Raw genomic sequence first — 18,797 nt, forward strand, 5'->3', positions numbered from 1 at the left:
ATAATTGACACATAAGTCCAGCAAAAATATCTTTTAAGAATAGGGTAGAATAAAGACATTTCCAGACAAAAAACCCAGACAGCCCTCAGAGGATCTTCACTATAAGAATTCTGAAGAATGTATTGAAGGCAGATGAGATACAAGAAGGTACAGGGAGCAAAGAAAGTGCTAAATATCTGGGTAAATCTATTTTTTTAAAAACGTTGCTTTTTAAGTACAATAATAATTGTATCTAAAATGATTCTGAAAATTCAATGCTGGCATCCACTCTCAGACATTCTGATTTAATTTGCCTGAAACATCTGGGTAATGCTATATTAAAATCATCCTAGAAATAACTAGGATTAAGAACAAGTGACTTAAATTGAAAAACTTATGCCTATATATCTAAAGTTGGCATTAATCCTCATCCTCCTCCTCCTTTTATCTTGCCCCCACCCTTTCTTTTGAGACGGAGTCTTGCTCTATTGTCCAGGATGGAGTGCAGTGGCACAATCTCAGCTCACTCCAACCTCTGCCTCCCAGGTTCAAGCGATTCTCCCGCCTCAGCCTCCCGAGCAGCTGGGACTACAGGCATCCACCAGCACACCCAGCTAATTTTTGTATTTTTAGTAGAGACAAGGTTTCACCATATTGGCCAGGCTGTTCTCAAACTCCTGACCTCATGATCTGCCCGCCTCAGCCTCCCAAAGTGCTGGGATTACAGGCATGAGCCACCAGGCTCAGCCCTTTTATTTTATTTTTTAAAATAGAGACAGGGTCTCACCCTGTTGCCCAGGCTGGGTACAGTGGCACCATCAAACTCACTGCAGACTCAACCTCCTGGGCTCAAGCAATCCTCCTATCTCAGCTTCCTGAGTAGTTGGAACTCCAGTCATGCAGTACCACACCTGGCTAAGTAGCCCTCCTGGGTTCAAGTGATCCTCCCACCCTGGCATCCCAAATGCTGGGATTACAGCCACCTAGCCCAGCCTATCTTGACTCTGTTTTTCCCTATCTTACCTCTGTTTTTTTTTTTTTTTTTTTTGAAATGGGGTCTAGCTCTGTCACCCAGACTGGAGTGCAGTGACGCAATCTCGGCTCACTGCAACCTCTGCCTCCCAAGCTAAAGCAATTCTCCCACCTCCCAAGAGGCTGGTATTACAAGGACACTCCCCCACACCCTGCTAATTTTCTGTACAGACAGGATTTCTCCATGTTGCCTAGGCTGTCTCGCCTCTTTTTAAGCTACAGACTTGTGATTCTCCATGGAAATAAGCAAAGTGCACATGCGCGCGCGCAGACACACATTCTCTCTCTCCCCCTCTCTCTCTCTCTCTCTCTCTCTCTCACTGTGCAGCTCAGCCTGAGCAATACTAAAGGTCTAAAAAACACTAAGCTTCTCAGCCTTGGTGAAGATCAAGCGGAAAAACAGTCACTATGTAATTTCTAATTTTTTCCCATCAACAGGACATGACTATTTAAATTCAGAGGGTGTTCACAGTTGCAAGCATCCAAGAAAATCTCAGCTAAAGTTAACATTAAACAGGTTTTCTGGTTAATGTTCTTCTTCAGTATATTCAGCAAAATACTATCTAATATAAAAGACCAGGCTGCAGGCCATCTGTTAACAGTAACAGATCAGGATAATGCACTACTCAAAACACTATGTTAACTGTTCATTTTCCTAAACTGCTCGATTGACTAGCTAGGGAAGATGGTGCTTATCATTTAACTCAAAATGCAAATATCAGAATTAACCCCCAAAGCAAGCCTCTGAATGATTAAAAATTTCCAAAATATTAAATTTTGGCCACAAAATCAAAATAAAAAACAAAAGGTAGAATCTAGGTCAGTGCAGTGGCTCACACCTGTAATCCCAGCATTTTGGGAGGCCGAGGAGGGAGGATCATTTGAGGCCAGGAGTTTTGAGATCAGCCTGGCCAACATGGTGAAATGCCATTTCTACTAAAAATACAAAAAATTAGCTGGGCATGGTGGTGTACACCTGTAGTCCCAGTTGCTTGAAAGGTTGAGGGCACAAGAATCTCTTGAATCCATGAGGTGGATGTTGCAGTGAGCCAACATCATGCCACTACACTCCTGTCTGGGTGACAGGGCAAGACTGTCTCAAAAAAAAAAAAGAGGAGGAATCCACATAAAGAACAAGAAAACACTGCACCTAACAAGTAATACAAATGAGTAGACGGTCTGAATCATATATTCATTTCAAGATGCACCATTATTTGATGTACACTAGGGGAGAAATATTCTACAATCATAAGATGTCATAAATTTAAGATGCATTCTGATTTCAAAGATGTTAAGATGAAAAATTAAAAACACGTTTTAGAATAGATAAAATATTATAAATAACAAAATATTATGACCAGGTTACTAGGGGACTTTTGCTGGAAGCTAACTACCAATATTAGAACTCAACGAAACAAACCATACTACCAACTATAGTATCAAAATACAGCCCCAAAGATATCTGTATGTTTATACTGTAGTTATAGATATCAATGAGAAAATATTGATTTCATATTCAAATTCATCACCAACAAAAAAGCAGTATCATGAAACCATATACAACCAACAGTAAGCACACAAGAACAGTGTGCTCTGATGCTTGTGCACACACTCATTCACACGCTCGAGCTCTTTCTCTGCAACACCGCAAAACCTTGTCTCTATTAAAAATACAAAAATTAGCCAGGCGTGGTAGCAGCTGCCTGTAATCCCAGCTACTTGGGAGGCTGAGGCAGAATTGCTTGAACCCCGGAGGCGGAGGCTGCAGTGAGACGAGATTGCATCACTGCACTACAGACTGGGTGACAGAGAGACTCCTTCTCAAAAAAAAAAATTAAACGAATTTAAGTCAGTGGTGTCATACATACACATTTGGCCCTAGTTAATGAACACACTGACTATAAAGACTGACAAATTCAGTGAATTTCTATAAAAATGCAAGACATGTAAAGAGAATACAGCAAAACACTTTTCTAACTTAAAATGACACCACGAGTTGGATGGAACATAGAGCATTTTAAATGAGCTGCATGTACTTGTGATACTATGTATTATAGTCTAAGACAGGTGTCAGCAATTTTTTTCAGTAAAGAGACATACCGTAATTATTTTAGGCTTTGTAGGACACATACAATCTCTTGTGGTCTCTATGGCATCACCTTCTTTCAATAACCTTTAAAAATTATAAAACCATTCTTAACTCCAGAGCCATACAAAAACAGGTTGTGAGACTGGATCTGTGCCCTGGACTATAGTTTGCAACCTCTGGTCTGAGATATAAATGGGGCATAAATGAGCATTTCATAAAATAAGGTTCCTGGAGAAATTAGAGAACAAATCTTTTTTTTTTTAAGGTACAAAAATTGCTTAAAAAAATAATGAAGCTTGATGAAGAAAAAAAGTTTGTTTTCATTTTAAATATAATCTGAGTATACTTTCTTTACTCATGAATAGATACTGAATTGAGTAGCTGAAGAAATACTTTTATTTTTACCTTCTGGAGGAAACCATGTATCCTGCATATAAATTTTAACAACTCCTTTTTTTTTAATAAAGGGACAGGGTGTCACTTTGTCAGTCTTCCAGGCTGAAGTGCAGTGGCAGCAACATAGCTCACTACAGTCTCAACTTCCTGGGCTCAAACAATCTTCCTGCCTCAGCCTACCAAGCAGCTAGGACCACAGGTGTGTGTCAACATGCCTGGCTAATTGTTTTTAATTTTTTTGTAGAGACAGGAGTCTCTCTCCATGTTGCCCAGACTGATCTCAAACTCCTGGACCAAATGATTCTCCCACTTTGGCCTCCCAGAATGCTGCAATTACAGGTGTGAGCCACCTATGATTACTGGTGTAAACTCATTTCTTATTTTAAAAAATAGACATTGAGGGGTGGGTGTGGTGGCTCCTGCCTGTAATACCAGCACATTGGGAAGCTGAGGCAGACAGATTACCTGAGATTAGGAGTTTGAGATCAGTCTTACCAATATATTGAAACCCCATCCCTACAAAAATGATAAAAAAAAAAAAAATTAGTCAAGCATGGTGGCATGCACCTACAATCCCAGTTACATGGGAGGCTGAGGCAGGAGAATGGCTTGAACCCGGGAGGCAAAAATTGTGGTGAGCAGAGATGGCACCATTGCACTCCAGCCTGGGCGACACAGTGAGACTACGTCTCAAAGGAAAAAAAAGACAGTAACTTTAACCTGTAACAAGAATCCCAGTGGGCTGGGCCTGGTGGCTCACACCTGTAATCCCAGCACTTTGGGAGGCCAACGGGGGTAGATCACCTGAGGTTAGGAGTTCAAGATCAGGCTGATCAACATGGTGAAACCCTGTCTCTACTAAAAATACAGTAAGTAGTCAGGCGTGGTGGCAGGCCCCAGTAATCCCAGCTACTTGGGAGACTGAGGCAGGAGAATCGCTTGAACCAGGGAGGCAGAAGTTGCAGTGAGCAGCAATGGCACCACTGCACTCCAGCCTGGTAAACAAGAGTGAAACTCTATCTCAAAAAAAAAAAAAAAAAAAAAAAAATCCCAAATATAACAATAAAAAATTGTAAAACAGGAGCGGGGAAGTATTCTGACTCCACACAAAAACATTCTTTTTATTTTTATTTTTTGCAGACATCATCTCATTCTGTCACCCAGGATAGAGGGTAATGAATGGTACCATCACAGTTTACTGCAAGCTTGACCTCCAGACTCAAGCAATCCTCCTGTTTCAGCCTCCTAAGTAACTGGGACTACAGGCACCACAGCCACCATGCCGGGCTAATTTTCTTTTTATTATTTTTATATTTTATTTCTTTTTATTTTGTGTAAAGATGAAGATTCAGAATGTTGCTTGGGCTGGTCTCAAACTCCTGAGCTCAAGCAATCCTTCTGCCTTGGCTCACCAAGTGCTGGGACTGAAAGTGTGCAGTGGCTCATGCCTATAATGACAGCACTCTGGGAGGCCAACGTAGGAGGACTGCTTGAGGCCAGAAGTTCAAGACCAGCCTGGACAATAGAGCAAAACTTTGTCTCTTAAAAACAAAACTAAACAAACACATTCTAAGAGCAATCATTTGGATTTGCTCCTTGTTCTCTATTAAAACTAAAAGAATAGGCTGGACGCGGTGGCTCACGCCTGTAATCCCAGCACTTTGGGAGGCCGAGGTGGGTGGATCATGTCAAGAGATCGAGACCATCCTGGCCAACATGGTGAAACCCCGTCTCTACTAAAAATACAAAAATTAGCTGGGTGTGGTGGCACAAGCCTGTAGTTCCAGCTACTCCGGAGGCTGAGGCAGGAGAATTGTCTGAACCCAGGAGGCGGAGGTTGCAGTGAGCCGAGATCGTACCATCGCACTCCAGCCTGGGTAACAAGAGCGAAACTCCGTCTCAAAAAAAAAAAAAACAACTAAGTCCCAAGATGGCGGCCACCATGAAGAAGGCGGCTGCAGAAGATGTCAATGTTACTTTCGAAGATCAACAAAAGATAAACAAATTTGCACGGAATACAAGTAGAATCACAGAGCTGAAGGAAGAAACAGAAGTAAAAAAGAAACAACTGCAAAACCTAGAAGATGCTTGTGATGACATCATGCTTGCAGATGATGACTGCTTAATGATACCTTATCAGATTGGTGATGTTTTCATTAGCCATTCTCAAGAAGAAACACAAGAAATGTTAGAAGAAGCAAAGAAAAATTTGCAAGAAGAAATTGACGCTTTAGAATCCAGAGTGGAATCAATTCAGCGGGTGTTAGCAGATTTGAAAGTTCAGTTGTATGCAAAATTTGGGAGCAACATAAACCTTGAAGCCGATGAAAGTTAAACATTTTATAATACTTTTTTTATTTGTTTAATAAACTTGAATATTGTTTAAAATGATAATTTCCCTTCTTCAAATGACATGGAAAGCAAAACTTTCTTTTTTAAAAAATTTTCATTTATTTAATGGAAACTTGCCTATTTTCACGTCTTGCTTATTTATTTTATATTTTTAAAAGAAGACAGTATTCACCTATGTATTTTACATAACGATTATATCAAGTCTAGGGGCTTTATGTCATGTTATTAAAATCAGTTAAGCAATCTTTTATGTTTCTATATTATTTAGAATATTTGTTGTTGCAATTTTCACATAAGAAAATTTAACAGTTGTGTCATGTTGTTTCTATGTATGATTTTAATTGCTGTCTAATGACTGGGAAAGCATAACTAAAAGATGTACAATCCTGCATCCTTCCTTATTTCACAACTAAAGCTTTGTCAGAGACTTCGAAGTATATATGTATATATTTTATTTAAATACATGTTACGTATTATATTTAAACATACCTAACATTTTTTTACATATCTATCAATGTCAGAGATTTGGGTAGTAGAATGGGCAATGTTGAAACATGTGGCTGCATATGGAGCTTTATAGAAACAGTGCAGAACCACAGAAGAACGTTTTAGAAGCCAAGAGATGTGCAGAAAGAAATGTTTAATGTGCTTTTGTTTTCAATTTTAGATTTTATTGTAGTGCTTTGTAATGAATTGGGTTTTATATTGATAAAGATGTGGAAGTTAAATGGCAAAAAAAAAAAAAAAAAAAACAACTAAAAGAATAAGTAAGATACAATTTTGGTTGGTTGAGGTATTTTTTTGTTTTTGTTTAACTAAGTTACAATACATTTGATCTCTTTTTGAAAAACTTTGAGTATGTAATGACTCATGACTGATGAGACGGAGACAAGATGGAAATGGACTAAAATTGATCTCATTAAAGTAGATAAAAGGTTTCTGTAGAACTCAGCCAACTAATGCCATCTTCTGCAGCCACTGCCTTGTCCAAATACACTTCGTGGCACCACACAATTCATTTCATCCTCTAGCTTTGTAGGATGTCTTACGTCATGAAGTTTAATTTCAGAGTAAATACTGTGAAATGTGTTTTATGAGAACTAAATGCTGCTTGTAAGAAGTCAACAGATAACGTCTAATACTTAAAAAACCAAGAGGAAAGCTCACACATTGTATTTAAAAATTAGGTAATAAGAATAAAGAGCTAAAAGAGTTGAAATTGGAGAGAAAGACTGACTGCAGTCTTTTATTATAAACCTGATAGCGCTCCGACTTAAAACTATGAAGATGCATCACTTGGTTTAAAGAGAAAGGAAGAGATTAAATCCACATGCCTGCCAGAACACAGGCTGCCTCAGAGTACAGGAGTATGTTCTGAAGAGCTAATGCACAAAAAAAGCTATCTGATGTAGATATATTGGTTCTGTGTTTTTTTTAATCTTCCCCATACAATTTACATGGAATATCATGAGTCATTCTGTTAAAACAAAATTTAAAAAGAGGTTTATGAAACAATATTTTTCTCCAAAATGATATGATCTCACAAAGCATTTAAGTAATCTTTAAATAGATTAAAGTAGGTAAATGTGTCCTGAGAGTTCTACATTTATGTCTGTGTTTATTAAGAGCCAGCTCTTATTGATCCACATGAATGGGTTGGAATCCTGAACAACAGGGTTCAGGTTTGCCCTAGGAATGCTGAGTTGCAATAACATGCACAATTTAAGAAGTTAAATTTGTAAGTTGCTTTTAAAACTCAACACAGGAGTTCAAGCCTTCAGTAAGCTATGACTGTGTCACTGCACTCCAGCCCAAGAGACAGAGCAAGACCCTGTCTCTTAAAAATACGAACAAACAAACAAAAAAAAACAGCCTGGGCAACATGGTGAGAACTCATCTCTATTAAAAACACAAAAATAAGCCAGGTGTGGTGGCGTGTGCCTATAGTCCCAGCTCCTGGGGTGGTGGGGGCTGAGGCAGGAGGATTACCTGAGACTTGGGAGGTCAAGACTGCAGTGAGCTGTGACTGCACCAGTGCACTCCAGCCTGGGTGACAAAATGAGACCGTGTCTCAAAACAAACCAAAAAAAACCTCAAGAGATCTTCATATAAAGACCTTAGCATGACTTTTCCAAAAGAGCTGAATGTCATGTTGTACCATTTTTTAAAACACAGGTCTAAATCCCAAAGGCCTGGTTTTATACTTTATCAAGTATAAAAGATACTAAATCAAAAACACAAACTGTAGGCCTGGTGCAGTGGCTCACACCTGTAATTCCAGCACAATGGGAGGCTGAGGTGGGAGGATTGCTTGAGCCCAGGAGTTTGAGACCAAATAGAGCACCATGGCACAACCCCCATCTCTACACAAAAAAAACTTAACCAGGCCTGGTGGCACCTTCCTGTCATCCCTGCTACTTGAGAGACCAAGACAAGAGGAGTACTTAATCCCAAGAGGTCAAGGCTGCCGTGAGCCATATTCACACCACTACAGCCCGGCCTAGGAAACAGAGAGAGACCCTATTTAAAAAACAAAATTTTAACTTAAAACGAATCAAAGCCCTAAATGTAAGATCTAAAACTATAAAACACTGTGAAGAAAGCATAGGAGAAAAGCTTCATGACACTGAATTTGCAATAATTTATTGGATACAACAACAAAAGCACAGACAACAAAAGAAAATAATAAAGTAAACTACATCAGAGTTGAAGAAAAAATAAATACAGTGAAGAGACAACCCAGGGCTGGACATGGTGGCTCATGCTTGTAATCCTAGCACTTTGGGAAGCTGAAGCGGGCAGATCACAAGGTTAAGAGATTGAGACCATCCTGGCCAACACGGTGAAATCCCGTCTCTACTAAAAATACAAAAATTAGCTGGGCGTGGTAGTGCACACCTATAGTCTCAGCTAGTCCTGAGGCTCAGTCAGGGGAATTACATGAACCTGGGAGGCGGTGGTTGCAGTCAGCCAAGATCATGCCATTGCACTCCAGCCTGGTGACAGAGCGAGACTCAGTCTCAAAAAAAGAAGAAGAAAAAGAAAAGGCAAGCCACGAAAAGGAAGAAAATATTTGCAGGTCCTCTATCTGATAAGAGGTTAATACCCACAATATATAATAAATTCTTAAAACTCAACAACATAATTGTGTTAGGTCTTCCGAAGGAGAAAAAAAACCTCAACAACAAAAAACAAACAGCTTGATTAATAAGTGGACAAGGATCACCTGAGGTCAGAAGTTCGAGACCAGCCTGACCAACATGGCAAAACTCCATCTCTACTAAAAATACAAAAAATTAGCCAAGCATGGTGGTGGGCACCTGTAATCCTAGCTATTTGCAAGGCTGAAGCAGGAGAATCGCTTGAACTCAATAGGTGGAGGATGCAGTGAGTCAAGATCGCATCACTGCACTCCAGTCTGGGCAACAGAGTGAGTCTGTCTCAAAAACAAACAAACAAAAAATAAGTGTTGGTGAGGATGTGAAGAAACCAGAACTCTGTGTACCCTTGGTGGGAATGTAATATGATGCAGCTGCTGTGAAAAACAGTATGCCCAATTCTCAAAAACTTAAAAATAGAATCACCATATGACCTAATAATTCCACTACTGGGTATATACCAAAAAGAACTGAAGAGAGGGTCGTGAAGAGGTATCTGTATACCCACGTTCACAGCAGCATTATTCACAAAAGCCAAAAGGTAGAAGCAATTCAAGTGTCCATCAACAGATGAACCGATAAACAAAATATAGTATATACAGATGATAGAATGTTATTCACCCTTAAAAAGGAAGGAAATTCTGACACATGCCACAACATGGATAAACATTAAAGACATGATGCTAAGTGAAATCAGCCAGACACAAAATGACAAATATCATGATTCCACTTATATGAAATATCTAGAGTAGTCAAATTCACAGAGATAAAAAATAGAATGGTGGCTGCCAGGGACCCTGGAGTGGGGAGTTATTATTTAACGAGTATGGAGATTTAATTTAAGATTTAAAAAAAAAGGTCAGGAGGTGCCTCACGCTTGTAATCCCAACACTTTGGGAGGCTGAGGCGGGTGGATCATGAGGTCAGGAGTTCAAAACCAACCTGGTCAACATGGTGAAGCCTCATCTCTACTAAAAATATAAAAAATTAGCTGGGCATAGTGGCAGGCACCTGTAATCCCAGCTACTCAAGAGGCTGAGACAGAATAATCGCTTGAACCTGGGAGGCGGAGGTTACAGTGAGCTGAGATCACGCCACTGCACTCGAGCCTGGGAGACAGAAGGAGACTCTGTCAAAAAAAAAAAAAAAAAAAGGCGGGATACAGTGGCTCATGCCTGTAATCCCAGAACTTCAGGAAGTGGAAGTGGGTGGATTATGAATTTAAGAGATGGAGATCATCCTGGCCAATATGGTGAAACAAAATTAGCTGGGCATGGTGGCACACACCCATAGTTCTCAGGTATTTGGGAGGCTGAGGCAGGAGAAACACTTGAACCCCGGAGGTGGAAGCTGCAGTGAGCCGAGACTGCACCACTGCACTCCAGCCTGACGACAGGGCGAGACTCCATCTCAAAAAAAAAAAAAAAAATACAAATCATGTTCTGTAACACCACGCTGGTATGAACCCTCTCCTCCTTCCCTTCTTGAGTAGCATTTTATATGCACTCTCTTCCTCTCCATCATTTCCAATCTCTCGCCCTCTCTATTGGTTCCCTTTTTCTTTGCCTTTAAAACAGATTTTCCCAGATAATAAGATTGGGGTGAAAACAATTGAATAAATAAATAAAAAGATATCCTTAATATTTTTCTTTTTTTTTTTTTTTTTTTTGAGACAGAGTTTCGAATTTACTGCCCAGGCTGGCATGCAATGGCACGATCTCAGCTCACTGCAACTTCTGCCTCCCAGGTTCAAGTGATTCTCCTGTCTTAGCCTCCCAGGTAGCTGGGATTACAGGCATGTGCCACCATGCCCAGCTAACTTTGTATTTTTAGAAGAGATGGGGTTTCATCATGTTGGTCAGGCTGGTCTCCAACTCCTGACCTCAGGTGATCCACCCACCTCAACATCCCGAGGAGGTAGGATTTCCTAAATCTTGAAAGATCTTTGTTAACAGGAATGTCCTCCCTTTTAGATAGTCTCACTTATTCTCACTATCAAATTTTTCTGATAGTTAAAATCTGGGTTCTAAAGAAGGTATTCTATCTGTTAGCAAAAACCATGCTCTTTTCTTAGTCATTAACTTTAGCTGTGTTACTCTATCTACCCAAGGGTTTACTACCTTTTAAATTTGTTTCCTTGACTCTAACAACTAAAATTTCCCTTCTTGCCTTCTACAACTAACTCTAGTAAATCTTCTTTTAACTCCCAACCACTCCTCCTAGTTCCCTATAATTCCCTCCACAAGCCTCTTTCCAACCCTTCATTGCAAGCTTTCCCCAGGGCTCAGTCCTTGAAATCATACTCTTCCATTTACACATTCTTTAAGAGGGCTCAGCCATTTTCATAGCCCCAACCACAGCCTTTTAAGCTGGATGACTCTAAAAATTTAGACTCAGTTCAAGAGTTTGTTCCAAGTTTACATCCTCTTACTGGAAACTGCTTGAAATGCCTAGCTGTCATTTCAAATTCAGCACAAAGTATATACTTTTAGAGAGAGCCTAACAGTTAAACTTTGACTTCTTTTTGGGGAGGGTGGGGTGGGACAGGGAGTTTCGCTCTTGTCCCCCAAGGTGGAGTGAAATGGCATGATCTTGGCTCACTACAAACTTCACTTCCCGGGTTCAAGCGATTCACATGCCTCAGCCTCCCTAGTAGCTAGGATCGCAGGCGTGTACCACCACGTCCAGCAAATTATTGTATTTTTAGTAGAGACGGGTTTCACTATTGGCCAGGCTTGTCCTGAACTCCTTACCTCAGGTGATCCACCCACCTCAGCCTCTCAAAGTGCTGGGATTACAGGCGTAGCACCCCGCCTAAACCTTGACTTCTCTTCACCTAGTTAAATTCTACCATTCCTTCAGCTCCATCATCTTCTTCTCAGGAAGACATTTCCAGACTCCCCGATTAGCCAATAATGTCCAAGCATCTCCCTTTTACATTTCTCACCATGGCTATGTCCTCCACTCGACAGTGAGCTCCACAGGAGCAAGGACCATGTCTTTTACGAGGAACTGAGGGTATCATCACCACCACATTCCCAGCAACGATAATTAAGTTGCTGGCATATAGTAAATAATATTTATCCAAATTTGTCAAACGAATGAACAAAAGTACTGTAAATTTTTCCTCGGTATGGGTCACCATCAATCCCACTTTTATCTCCTTTGCTACTGGTCTCCTTTGGCCCAAGTCTTTACTTTGAGGTCTCATTGTAACAGCAGTTTTCTCAGTACCTTAAATTTTCCTCACTTCAATTAATAGTGCCCTAAGTAATTTCCTTAACTATTTTATCATGACATTCTCCTACCCAAAAATCTTTATAGACCTCCCAGGTCCCTCAAAAACAAAACTAATACAGATATTTCAAGAAAGGGCCAGATTTGACAAGAGCAATTAATGCCAACTGCTTACAACCCTTCCCACTAGCCATAGCTTTGAAAAACACTGACTCTTTTCCTTGACTCTTCTTTATTCTCCTTGTAGACAATAATATGAACTTGTAAATGTTACTGTTAATTGGATCATAAATGCCTAACATTAATTAACCAAGTTTTGTTAGCAATACAACTAAAAACCATCTCTTAGGGTGTGTTTCTTATAAAGCATGATTAATATTATTTATAACATTCTTAGCAATTAGTTTTAGTCAGTTTCGCTTTAGAAATCTATCCTTAAATTCTAGGGAGCTAAGTAAGCTATGAAGAGGCAAAGGCATAAGAATGATATAAAGAACTCGGGGGACTTCGGGGAGAGGGGGGGAGAGGGCTGAGGGATAAAAAACTACACATTGGGAACAGTGTGCACTGCTTGTGTAATGTTGCACCAAAATCTCAGAAATCACCACTAAAGAATTTATTCATGTGAAAAAAGAAAACAAAAAAAAGAAAAAAATAATTTATTCATTTTTTTGAATAAATGGTGGTGTTTAATACCCAAACACCACATGTTCCCCAAATATCTACTGAAATAAATTTTTTTAATTAAAAAAAAAAAAAAAACCTATTCTTAAATTGAAATCACAAATTCAAAAACTCTAAGTAAAACTGGCCGGGTGCAGTGGTTTGTCATGTCTGTAATACCAGCACCCTGGAAGGCCAAGGCAGGTGGACCACCCGAGGTCAGGAGTTCGAGACCGACCAGCCTGGCCAACATGGTAAAACACATCTCTACTAAAAATACAAAAAAATTAGTTGGGTGTGGTGGTGCGCATCTGTAGTCCCAGCTACTTGGGAGGCTGAGGCAGGAGAATCACTTGAACCCGAGAGGCAGAGGTTGCAGTGATCCGAGATTGCACCAGTGCACTCCAGCCTGGTCAACAAAGTGAGACTCTGTTTCAAAAAAACAAAAAACAAATAAAACCCCAAAGCAAAACTATGACAAAGTTTAGCTACCTAAAATAAGATCTGGCTGAGAGTGGTGGCTCATGCCTGTAATCCCAACACTTTAGGAGGCAAAGGTGGGCGGATAACTTGGTGTCAAGAGTTCGAGACCAGTCTGGCCAACACGGTGAAACCCTGTCCCTACTAAAAATACAAAAATTAGCCAGCCGTGGTGGTGGGGCCCTGTAACCCCAGCTACACAGGAGGCTGAGGCAAGAGAATCGCTTGAACCTGGGAGGCAGAGGTTGCAGTGAACCAAGATCACGCCATTGCCCCCCAGACTGGGCAACAAAGCCAGATGCTGTCTCCAAATAAATGAATAAATAAAAATAAAATAAGATTAGTTCAACATCAGAAAAATTAATGAAATATACACCATTAAGAAACTGCAAGTTTTGTCTTCAAGAGACTGTTTCTGCACAAAATAAAATTAACAAGCTGGCTATGGCAGTGGTAGTCCCACTAATATTTAGGATGTTGAGGTGGGAAAACCACTTGAACCCAACCAAGAGTTTGAGATCAGCCTGGGCAACATCATGAGAACCCATCTCTCTCTTTTTTTTTTTTTTTTTTGAGAGTCTCGTTCTGCTGCCCAGGCTGGAGTACAGTGGCATAATCTCAGCTCACTGCAACCTCCACCTCCTGGGTTCAAGCAATTCTCGTGCCTCAGCCTCCTCAGTAGCTGGAATTACAAGTATGAGCCACCATACCCAGCCAATTTTTGTATTTTTAGTAGAGACAAGGGTTCATCATTCTGGCCAGGCTGGTCTTGAACTCCTGATCTCAGGTGATCCACCTGCCTTGGCCTCCCAAAGTGCAGGGACTGCAGGCATAAACCACTATGACTGGCCAGTGCTTACAACATCTTTATGTAATAAAGCAAGTATAGTAAAATGTTAGTGGTGGAATTTCAGTGGTTAGGTATATGAGTATTCTCAATGTGAAATTTTTAAAATACTTTTCAGTATGTTTTAAAATTTTTATGGCCAGGTGCGGTAGCTCACGCCTGTAATCCCAGCACTTTTAGAGGCCAAGATAGGTGGATCATTTGAGTCCAGGAGTTCAAGACCAGCCTGGCCAAAAGAGTGAAACCCGTCTTTACTAAAAATACAAAAATCAGCTAGGTGAAGTAGCACACGCCTGTCGTCTCAGCTACTTGGGAGGCTGAGGTAGGAGGATCACTCGAGCCCAAGAGGCAGAGGTTACACTGAGCCAAGACTGCATCACTACGCACCAGCCTGGGAAACAGAGTGAGAATCCTCCTCAAAAAGAAATAATAATAAATAAAAATAAAGACTTTCATAATGAAATGGGGGCTAAAACTAAATCTTTGACTTTTATAAACAAGAATATTGGGAAAGATGAGCTTTTATCTAGTAAGAGACTGAAGGCTAGGGAAGAAGAGATTCAAATGTCTATTATATTAAGCACCTTCTACATGAGAGGCCTAATCACAGAATACAAAATCAGGACCCACACTTAATGGAAAGACAGGCATATAAACAAGAAGTTGCAATACGCAGTGATCTAAGCAACAACAAACTTAAATGCAAAGTACAGCAGGCAGCACAAAGAATTGTGTGAACTTGAGGAAGAGAAAGGCGATGGCAAGAAAAAACTTGATGATATAACAAAAAATTAAGGTTATGAAGGATGAACAGGGCTCTACCAGGCAGACAAGAAGGAAAAGGTTACTGCTGGCAGAGGCGAGCTGGTAGGGATCACAGGATACACTCTTATGCATAAGGCCACTTATCGCTTAGAGTGAGTTGCGATTAAATATGATGATGTACACAAACACACAACGGTTGCCCAATAAATGTTTATATTCTCGTCCTTTGTGTGGGTAAAGTTATCCAAATAGACTACCTCAAAAGTCAGGAACTACAGGTTCTGGCAACATATATGTTATCCAGCAAAGAACGTAATAACTTGCAAAGCCTTCAACTATAAATACTCTGAAATATGAAAGAGATTCTTTTATATTTATTTATAAACTGTTGTGGTATTTGTTTGTTTTCTGAGATGGAGTTTTCACTCTTGTTGCCCAGGCTGGAGTACAATGGCGCCATCTCGGCTCACTGCAAACTCCACCTCCCGGATTCAAGCAGTTCTCCTGCCTCAGCCTCCCAAGTAGCTGGGATTACAGGTATGTGCCACCACGGCTAGTGAATTTTGTATTTTTTAGTAGAGACAGGGTTTCTCCATGTTCATCAGGCTGGTCTCGAACTCCCCAGCTCAGGTGATCTGTCCGCCCCAGTCTCCCAAAGTGCTGGATTATAGGCATGAGCCACCCACCTGGTCTATAAATTATTTTAGGGACAGGATCTTGCTCTGTTGTCCAGGCTGAGATGCAGTGGCATGATCAGAGTTACACAGTCTCAAACTCCTGGGCTCAAGCAGTCCTCCTGGCCTCAGCCTCCTGAGAAGTTGCAACTACAGGTACATGCCACTGTGTCTGGCTGATTTTTAAATTTTTTGTAGAAACAGGGTCTCACTATGTTGAACAGGCTATTCTTGAACTCCTGGCCTCAAGTGATCAAAACAAGTTATTTTATATTATATTTTATTTTATTTTTGAGACGGCGTCTTGCTCTGCCACCCAGGCGGGAGTACAGTGGTGCGATCTCAGCTTGCTGCAACCTCTGCCTCCCGGGTTCAAGCAATTCTCCTGCCTCCCCCTCCCTAGTAGCTGGGACTACAGGCACACACCACTGCCAGCTAATTTTTGTATTTTTAGTAGAGACGGGGTTTCACCATATTGGCCAGGATGATCTTGATCTCTTGACCTTGTGATCTGTCCACCTTGGCCTCCTGAAGTGCTGGGATTATAGGTGTGAGCCACTGAGCCTAGCCAAAAGAAGTTCTTTCAAAGAGATAGAGAACAAAGAAGAGAGGATAATCCCAAAATGCCAGGAAAAGGAGGAAAGTAGGATTAAAAATCCTAGCACCACCTGTAATCTCAGCAGAAAGGCTGAGGTGGGCGGGTCACAAGATTAGGAGATTGAGACCATCCTGGCCCAAATGGCGAAACCCTAACTCTACTAAAATACAAAAAATTAGCTGGGCACGGTGGCGTGTGCCTTTAGTCCTAGCTACTCAGGAGGCTGAGGCAGGAGGATCTCTTGAATCCGGGAGGTGGAGAATGCAGTGAGCCACGATTGCGCACTCCCACCTGGGCAACTAGAGGGAAACTCCATCTCAAAAAAAAACAAAAACAAAAACAAAAAGCATGGCTCCAAGAAAGGAAGGAAGGAAAAGGAGTCTGTCTCATTAACCTAGGGCTTGGGCCTTAATGACCAGAAACAAGACACAAGGCCTTGACCCTTCAGCAAGTATAAAAGTAGAACTGAGATCACCACACAAAGCTGGAACTACTTCCATATTCGAAATTTTTAAAAATCATAACACTGAAATTGATCACAAGAAAGCATATCTTTTTCCAACATTTCAAGCAGAAAATATTAAAACCTCACTGGATAACAAAAATCACTTTCTTAAGAGAAAAGAGGAAGAACATAAACTTCTCAATATGACAAATCAAAGGCTGGTACATAAACCTGACCTGCGACAGAGGTTGCTAGCTATCTGCTAAAACTTTGTGTTCCTCTTTTATAGAGCAGAGTTCTCACTTGGAGTGTATTATCCATGTGAAAAGTTCTCACCAGTGGAGTGTGAACATGAGCAACACTGATCACCTCCTGGGCAGGGCTTTTAGGAACACGTGGTTAGGCCGGGTGCAGTGGTTCACGCCTGTAATCCCACCACTCTGGGAGGCCGAGGTGGGCAGACCACCAGAAGTCCAGAGTTCAAGACCAGCCTGGCTGACGTGGTGAAATCCTATCTCTATTAAAAATATAAAAAATTAGCTGGGCAGGGTGGCAGGCACCTATAATCCCAGGTACTCAGGAGACTGAGGCAGGAGAATTGCTTGAACCCGGAGGCAGAGGTTGTAGTGAGCCAAGAAGCCAAGATCACTCCACTGCATGCCAGGCTGGGCAACAGAGGGAGACTCCGTCTCGGAGGTGGGGGTGGTGAGGAGAGAACAGGTAATTAACAGGGTGAACCTTATGGTATATGAATTTCATCTCAATGAGTGAGAAAGAGAAGTGATAAGGAAAACAATTAAAAAGGGCAGGGCCCTAGGAAATGAATGGAACCACAAGATAAGAGGAACCTGGGTTTCTGAATTCACCAGGTGGCTGAAAGTCCCCCACAATTTCTCTTGTGTTCAACCACAGATATTTTTGGTTTTCACATGGAAGTTAGTTTTGTCCTAATTAATACATGAACTGAAAGGAAATTTTATCTTGTACATTGGTAAAGGGCTTATTATTAGCTCAACTCAGTTACAAGACAAGTTGACCTTCTTGACACACAATGAAATTATATTATGCTAAAATATTTTTCCACTGAGCAATGGAAGAAGTTTTTTTTTTTTTTTTTTTTTTTTGAGACAGGGTCTTGCTCTGCTGCCCAAACTGGAGTGCAGTGGCACAATCATAACTCACAGCAGCCTCAATCTCCTCTGATCAAGCAATCCTCTCACCTCACCTCAGTCTCTAGTCCCAGAGCAACTGGGACTACAGGAGCCTACAATCAAGCCCAGCTAATGTTTTTTTTTTTTTTTTTTAATTAAGTCAGAACTCTGGATCAAAATACACACACACACTTGTATTTCTAATAATTTTTTTTTTTTTGAGACAGATTCTCACTATTGTCTCCCAGACTAGAGTGCAGTGGTACGATCTCGGCTCACTGCAACCTCCACTTCCTGGATTTAAGTGACTCTCCTGCTGCAGCCTCCAAAGTAGCTGAGATTACAGGCACGTGCCATCACTGCCAACTAATTTTTGTATTTTTAGCACAGACGAGGTTTCACTATGTTGGTCAGGCTAGTCTCGATCTCCTGACCTCAGGTGATCCACCTGCCTTGGCCTCCCAAAGTGGTAGGATTACAGACGTGAGCAACCATGCCTGGTCGTAATTTTAATAACTATTAATCTCCCTTTTTTGTTTTTTCTTTTATTACATGGAGTCTCACTCTGTCATCCAGCTTGGAGTGCAGTGGTACAATCTTGGCTCACTGCAACAACCGCCTACTGGGTTCAAGCAAATCTCCTGCCTCAGCCTCCAAGTAGCTAGGACTACAGGTACACACCACCACACCCAGCTAATTTTTGTTTTTCTAGTAAAGATGGTTTCACCATATTGCTCAGGCTTGTCTCAAACTCTTGACCTTGTGATCCATTCAACATAGCCTCTCAAAGTGCTGGGATCACATATGCCCACCACCACACCTGGCTAGTTTTTTGTATTTTTAGTAGGCACAGGTTTTCACCATGTTGGCCAGCCTAGTCTTAAACTCCTGATCTCAGGTGATCTGCCCATCTTGACCTTCCAAAATGCTG

At 41.0% G+C, this 18,797-nt stretch overlaps 1 protein-coding gene and 1 pseudogene across 1 annotated transcript in view; one reads left to right on the forward strand and one right to left on the reverse strand.

The window, feature by feature from the left end:
* Positions 1–18,797, reverse strand: part of GLG1 (golgi glycoprotein 1) — a 171,283-nt gene that overhangs the window by 126,011 nt on the left and 26,475 nt on the right. The gene's annotated exons all lie outside the window — the stretch shown is intronic.
* Positions 5,418–6,334, forward strand: LOC100386506 (prefoldin subunit 4 pseudogene; annotated as a pseudogene).

Source organism: Callithrix jacchus, chromosome 20, assembly GCF_049354715.1.
Source record: "Callithrix jacchus isolate 240 chromosome 20, calJac240_pri, whole genome shotgun sequence".
Lineage (NCBI taxonomy): Eukaryota > Metazoa > Chordata > Mammalia > Primates > Cebidae > Callithrix > Callithrix jacchus.